The sequence below is a fragment of the Myripristis murdjan genome, chromosome 21 (genome assembly GCF_902150065.1).
Source record: "Myripristis murdjan chromosome 21, fMyrMur1.1, whole genome shotgun sequence".
NCBI lineage: Eukaryota > Metazoa > Chordata > Actinopteri > Holocentriformes > Holocentridae > Myripristis > Myripristis murdjan.
In genome coordinates this window covers 23,780,947-23,788,445 of record NC_044000.1, presented here as the reverse complement: position 1 = coordinate 23,788,445, position 7,499 = coordinate 23,780,947, and positions in this window count along the sequence as shown.

The following is a 7,499-nucleotide window of genomic DNA, read 5'->3' as shown; positions in this document are numbered from 1 at the left end:
ATGACATCATACCACACCAGTGGCTGGGAATATGTGCGTGTGAGTGTGTGAGTGTGCGTGTGTGTGTGTTACAGGGCTCCCACTCTGTGCCTAAATGTGAAACTCCGTGACTTCTTTTACGACTTTTCCATTACTAAAATGTTAAATTTCCATGTCCTATATAAACGTAAGATGACTTTTTTTCCTTGACATTTTTATTCCAGCAAAGGAGGTGAATAAAATGTGAGCATGTTGCAAAAGAAACTTTTTTTTTAATATAGTCAATATGCATATTTTTTGAATTGAGTCTGAAACAATTCTATGACTTTCCACGGCTTGTTTACTGAATTCCCAGACTATCTGTGTCTGGAATGGACAAACACACTCACACACGCACGCACGCACACACACACACACACACACACACACACACACACACACACACACACACACATCTACACACTCAGTGTTTGGTAGGAAGTGTAACTGAACGATTGGAGCGGCAGCTGAGGTCGAGCCAGTAATGCCAGCTGCATACCCTTATGCATAAACCACTGCCAGGTGCTGCCTGTCACGCACACGCACACACACACACACACACACACACACACACACACAAACACACACACACGCACACAGCACACAGCACACACATACACACACATAACCTGTCTCTCTGCCATACATCACTTGGATCTGTTTCAATTCTCCACTAATTGCTGCATCTGGGCCCAGTGAGAAGGGCCTCTAGGAGGATAATTGGTCTTGAACCGTTTCTTTCACTGTTTCAAAGCACATGGCCGACATTTTATTTATGTGTGCGAGACATTAATTAACGCAGATGTGGAAAATGATGAAGTTAACATCGGAAGGCTCTGGCTAATAAAGGACCGGTCACCCTCCTAATAACTCTGCTGTGATTGATCTGAGTCACGCTTACTTACTGGACGGCACAATGCACGCTCGTGCCTTTTGTGATGTGCACCGGCCATTTTCAGCCACCTTAACTATTATTTTGTCTGAAGCCTGAATGAATTAAAGGAAGGAGAGGAAGGAAGGAAGCAGCTGGGTGGATGGGGGGAAGGAGGGGGGGCATTAGAGGAAAGGAGGAAAGCAGTAGAAATCCTTGAAAAATGATCACTGTGTATATTTATTCCTTTGTCTGGGGTCGCATAAGGTAGATTTCCTCCTGGCCAGCTGTTCAGGACAAACACCTGCAGCTCTGTTCTGTTCTGTTCTATTCTGACTTTTACGAGTCACAATCATACAAACATAACCACACATAATAATAAATGTATGCATTATTTATGGGCTCCTCTACGTCGTATACAGTGACAAATATACAGTGTAGACAGTATAAAGTGCTGCCAAAGTGGAGTAAATATTTTAAAGTAAACATTTTAAAGTTTTGCTTTAGCCAGACAGCCACTGTGCAACATGAAAAGGACTTGGTTATGCAAAAAAAATAATAAACCTGGCAGACACACACCAGCCATGCTCCATTTACATGCTCTGTAATAACTCACACATGGTGCTGTCTCGCACTCTGTGCTTCAGATGAGGGAATGCTTCAAAAATAGCCCCAAAAAAACCAGAAAGAAAAACAAAATTGGAGACTTGACCGAGCCTCGGGCAGGAAACCACTGTCACTCCGGAGCTCCACCCGGCCAAGACACACTGGGAAGGAAACCCGGGGCCCTCCGACGCTAAACACAGACCGCAACATGGGAAGGAACCGTCAGTATATACAACAGTTTATTAAACACTTATGATGACCTCAGAGCATGCAATGTCTTCCCCTCGGCTTGTGTTTACAACATCGTCATCACATCACAAAAGATTTTTTTTCAGTGTGGCTCTAAAAACAGTTTTCTGCCCAGAATGCAGCGTTGTTTCTCTGGTGTATCAGTTTGAGAAGTTACTTAAGTTGTTTAAGGAGAAATATAAGGTCAAGACATTTTTCACTGGTTGGCAGATCTGGATCAGTTCTTCTGTCTCTCCTCCTAAAACTCCCTCGATATCTTCGGCAGTGACTGAGAGCTCGGTGATGTTCCCCCCTCAGCCGTCTGGTTACCTGTCCAGGCTTTACACAGACACCGCTGACTCTGATATTTGCTGTGCTGTTTGAAAACATGAGCAACCTAATGACCTCGGCTGACCCCGCCCAAGCTGTGTCGAGTAGCAGATGGAAAGTGTTACGATGAAGTCATACAGTTATGAAATGAAAACGCAAAAGACACAGAAAAATTGCCACTTAAAACTGTGTCACCATGAGGTAAAAACGTTTTGCAGAAAGCCCCTTCAGAAATAATAGCCTATTTCTATTATGAAATGAATTTTTAATCAGGCTACATGTAATCAAAATTTAGTTAATTTGAGTTTTTTATGATCATGTAGCAATTTCATCTTTTACTCACATCTGTATTTATTTATATCATTCTGCTGCCAAGCAACCTGAATATCTATAGTTTACTTGTTGTCAACACAAAAACTGCAAAATAAGTGAAAAGGCTAGCCAATCACAGATGAGCTTTACACCCTCCTCTGCTTCAAAAATACATTTCTTTCTTTCTTTCTTTCTTTCTTTCTTTCTTTTAGGCCAGAAAGGAGACGTCACAATCACTTCTTCCATTATTTTTCTGCTGTTTATGCAACTTTCTCACTGTGACTGATAAAATGTCACATCGCTGTTATGATGACATAAATCACTGACATGACGGGACTTGGTGGAGATCCATCACAGCCACAAAGTGGTGATAACTAAATAACACTAAAGTCAGTTTCAGAAGCTGTGGGGAGAACAAAAGAAAACAAAGCGTAAAACCCAGACAGTGATTTCCCCTTGTGAAGGAATCCACTGGGCGAGAGCATGGAAACCCAGCACAGAGCAACCGTGATGAAAGTTTTGGTGATGGCGCCATCTAGTGTTGACTGTTGACACAGTGAAGGAATTAAAAAAAAAAAAAAAAATCAGGGAACTTTTCAACAGAGAACAGTCTTTTTCAATGCAATTCAGTAGGTTTTTTGTCTGCTGTCTCACAAATTTTGAAACTCTTACAAATGTAGATGTACCATTTCAATATTAGACAAACTGTTTGAAAATGCAGGATTCAGAGAATAAATTACAAATTCACTGGATGCATCTTTTTCTCAGCTATTGTTACAATTATGATCGTTATTACTGTTATTATTGTTGTTGTTGTTGCTGTCATTGTTATTTATTTATTAATATATTGTCTCAAAGGCTTTGACATAATAGATGAGTTTGCTCGTTAGTTCCTTGATGCATGACATTATGCAATCTAACCTCTGTACGCTGATAAGGTTTGTTATTATAATTTAATCCTGCAAAGAAAGCCCGAGGAAAATGCAGTGAGCACATCTATGGTGTAAAACCTCGGGTGTCAGCCTGACATTACAATAAAAGCAGAATATTGTCTATCAGGAGAGCGGGACAAAACAATGAGAGGTTTGTGTTTCATCCTGTACGCTGTGGAAAGACCAGTTTAGTGAACAGTCAGTGCTTTGGAGAGCAGGTGTGAGATGCTGCTGTCACTCTGACCCAGCGCAGAGAGAGAGGGAGAGTGTGTGTGTGCATGGTGTGTGTGTGTGTGTGTGTGAGAGAGAGAGAAAGAGAAAGCGAGAGAAATCACATGGCAGCAGATGAGTAATCGACACGTATAAAACTGACAAGAGGAGAGAGACGACAGAAAAGCGGAATGAAACGTTGCAGTCTTGTGAAGTGAACTTTTGTCCGCGATAAGAGACTGTGGTGTTCTGTCTCCACATCTGCTATTCTTTATGTGCAGATACAGAGCATCCAGAACACTTTGAGACAGATACTCCCCCACACACCTGGCGACACACACATGCACACACACAAACACAAGGAATTTATGTTACCATGGTGAAAACTGTACGCTATCAAAGAGGCAACATTCTCCTGTGTCTTAGGTAAAATACATGAGCATCGAGGTAATAGATTACTTGTAATATTTCCATACACACATGTTGTCATGCTTATGTTTCAAATTGTTACAGAATATGAAATGCTGCTACCAACACCGTCGTTCACTACTGTGTTTTTAAAGCCAAATACCACACGAGTTATCAGTCTGTCACTTTTTTGCGTCGTCCTTGATCATTTTAAAGAGCTCTGGGTTTGTTTATACGCCATGTGGTTCAGCATCTGCTCTCAGCTTAATGGAAACCGGCACAAGCATTTACTCTGCCGAAACAAAATCGTGCTGTAACAGAGATGTCAGTGACCATGACATGCAGGCTGATTTATAACCATGCAATGGCTAGTGAACGTAATGAATGTCCAAGTCAGCTAGTGTAAATGCATGGGAAACGCGGGGATGAGAGTTGACTGGCCACCCAGAAGGTGGATTATTGCTGGCTGTCTTGCCTAAATCCACTGTTTAATGTTCATTACAAGAGTGATTGCGGGGTAAACAAAGGGAATGTGAATTAAACCGCCTCATGAAAACACTTCACATTATAATGTGACAAAGAGAACCCGAGCGTAGAGAGAGAATGTAAGTAAATTGCTTGAAAATGTTTACATGATGCAGAAGGTCAGTGTTTTTCTCCATATAGAGGCTTTATATGTGTGTGTGTGTGTGTGTGGGGAGAGGGGCGGGGGGGTTGTGTAAGAGCTAAAGAAAAAAGAAAAAAAGAGTCAATTTGTAGCAGTGTTTGTATAGGATGACCTGTTCCTTGGCATCGACTTGTTTTTTTCTTCTTTTTTTTTTTCAAGGTCCTAAGGGGGCTTGCAGACAAACCCAATGAGGAACAACATGTAACTGTCTACTGACCACATTGACACATACACACACACACACACACACACACATTAGGAGGCACACGCAAACCACTGGATCTGTCTCTCTTTCTCACACCACTGTGTAAGCATAGCATGAAGACATGAGTTTCAGCACATCACAGCAGAGGCAGAATTGCACAGTTGTTGAACTTCTCCCTCAGCCTTTGCTGATTTTCCTGCCTGGACTTGAATCACTCGCAGTCTTTCTTAGGCGTTTTGTAATTTCGCAACTAAGACAAGGTAAGTGGAGTTTCTACATCAGTGATAACCTCATAATAAAGAAAGGATTCTCTTAAAAAATGCCGCTGCATCCTGAGGCTGTATCCGCAGCTTTATGGCCCATTTTAAACAGGACTGCGGTCCACATCGACATATTTTGTGCAACAGGTTGTAAAGCTGTTATCACGGCCCATTGACCTGCAGCCATCACTTTCTATTCTTGGCTATTCTATCCTGGCTCATTATGAGAAATGACAAACATGACAAATTCTTCCTTACCACGAATGAGCGGGCACTGAATCCACAAAATACCGACAGCGAGGTGTGAGCGGTGGGCTCCATGCGCTAATAGGCCTCACCAGCTGACCACATTCCACAGCTGGCTCAGGGGTCCCAACACACACGGCACACACACACACACACACACCATACACAGCCCGTATAGCTGCTCTGTCAGGAACACCTTAAAAAAACAACAGAGATTGAGTGAGTGCGGTATTAAGCGAAGTCACAACTACCTTACAAGTGCTTCATCCAAATTAAATGGCCTATTATCAATTGCTCAAAATTCATTTGGAGTGTAGGTGTCATTTGGGTGATGGACATTTATGCCTTGTGGTATAAAGGTCTCATTTGAAGAGACCTTTCATTTGAAGAAAATGGGTAAAGGAAGGTGCATGTGTGCTGTTTCTGCGGTTCTGTTTTTTTTTTTTTTTTTTTTTGTGGTTTTCAGTGCAATATTGCCCATTTTTGACTGCAAGAACTTATCAAGGCACATTGCACCGTGTGGATTATTTCACAGGTTCTGAAAGTGCTTCCACTGCCAGTGAAATGGTTCCACGTTAGGTTCCTGGATCCTGATTTTGTGGATCTACCCCATCACTTTATGGTTGGTTCTCCACGTCGTAGAAAAGGAAGGAACCCGAACTTCACGGGTTATGGCAAGTCCCAGGTTAAAGAAAGTTCCAGGTTCAGCCTTGGAAATCGAAAAGCAGTGGTGCAGTGGAGGGTAAACACGGGTATATGTAGTGTACCCACCTCTTACACCCACCTATCAGCCAAAAAGCCATTTAAATACAGTATATAGAAAAGTATTCCCACTTCCTCTTTTGTGATCTACCACTCAACTTAATAGCACACCTACTTCATCAAATACCACTATACCACATTGAAAAAAGGGCTTTATGTGAACTGTAGAGGCAAGCAAGAGGAATTTCATGTGAAGGACTGCGTATAGAACATCGATTCAGTCAATCAAACAGCGGCTTTGCTTCATTCTACCACTTCACTTTATATTTGCAGGGTGAAAAATGACATATTGCCCTCACAGGGTTGTTAAATACTGCCTGCTGAATCATTTTACACCAGTAGCCCTACACATCTCCCAAATACAGCTCTTTCGCACAATGATGCAGGCTGGTTCCACATTAATAATGATTTTAACTTTGCTTTACAACACAGCTACAACTCCTTTGAGGTGGCAGGGAAGCCTAAAGGTTAGAGACACTCGCACCAGGTTTGTTGCTCATAGCCGAACCTGACCTCTAACTGCCCCGGAGGTGGGCACAAGTAAGTCCTGCCTGTCTTTGGTAGGCTGCCCGTGACTCTGATTCAACACCAACTGGCCAGTAGTGGGAGGTCAGGGGTCAGATCTGCACCTCAGACATCTAAATTCCCATGGGTCCTGGGAACATACAGTAAGTCTCACAACAAAGGGAAACAAAGGGAACCAATTAGCTTGATTACTGCTGATCCAGAGTCTCACTTTGTTCTGCTGCCTTGAAGCCAAGAGTCCAAGAAACATTTAATGCCCTGCTGGACCTGTCTGTTCCCCTCAGGGCAGTCAGATCACTAAGCCCTGAGGTAAGCCGAAATCCTTGCATCTAGTATAATTTCCTGCAAAAACTTGATTATAGTGGCTAAACTTCTGGAGGCAGAGTGCAGCAAGTACTGATGGCTGGTACATTATTATTATGACATGATAAATCTGAAAATATAAGACGTATAGCTCAGATGGAAATTTGGTCTAAGTGTCCACCTGATGTTGGCTTTACTTGTCTTAAAGACTGATCTCTAGCAATACTGGGTTCACGCTGTACGCACCATTATACAGACAAAAAGTAGAAGATCAAATTTGGATTTACTTTGGCAAAGGTGTATTGGCTACATTGCGCAACACCAAATCAGCGATCATGTTTTAATAACCCGTCGGGTCTTGCCTGATCCCCTCCGCGCTCTCATGCCTAGCCTCGCCGCTGGAACTGGGCCACAGCGGCGAGGCTTTCCAGGGTCCTCTGGACTCCACACTCCGCCCACCGAGGGGCTCCGACTCCTCTCCGCGGCCACCAAGTTTCCGATCAGACGAGCGTATTGGCCGCGTCACGCGTCAATCATGATTTCTGGAAGCATATGGGAGGAGCAGGGTGGAGAGATGAAGGGAGGGGTGGAGGGCTAGGCGGTGCGACCGACTGTC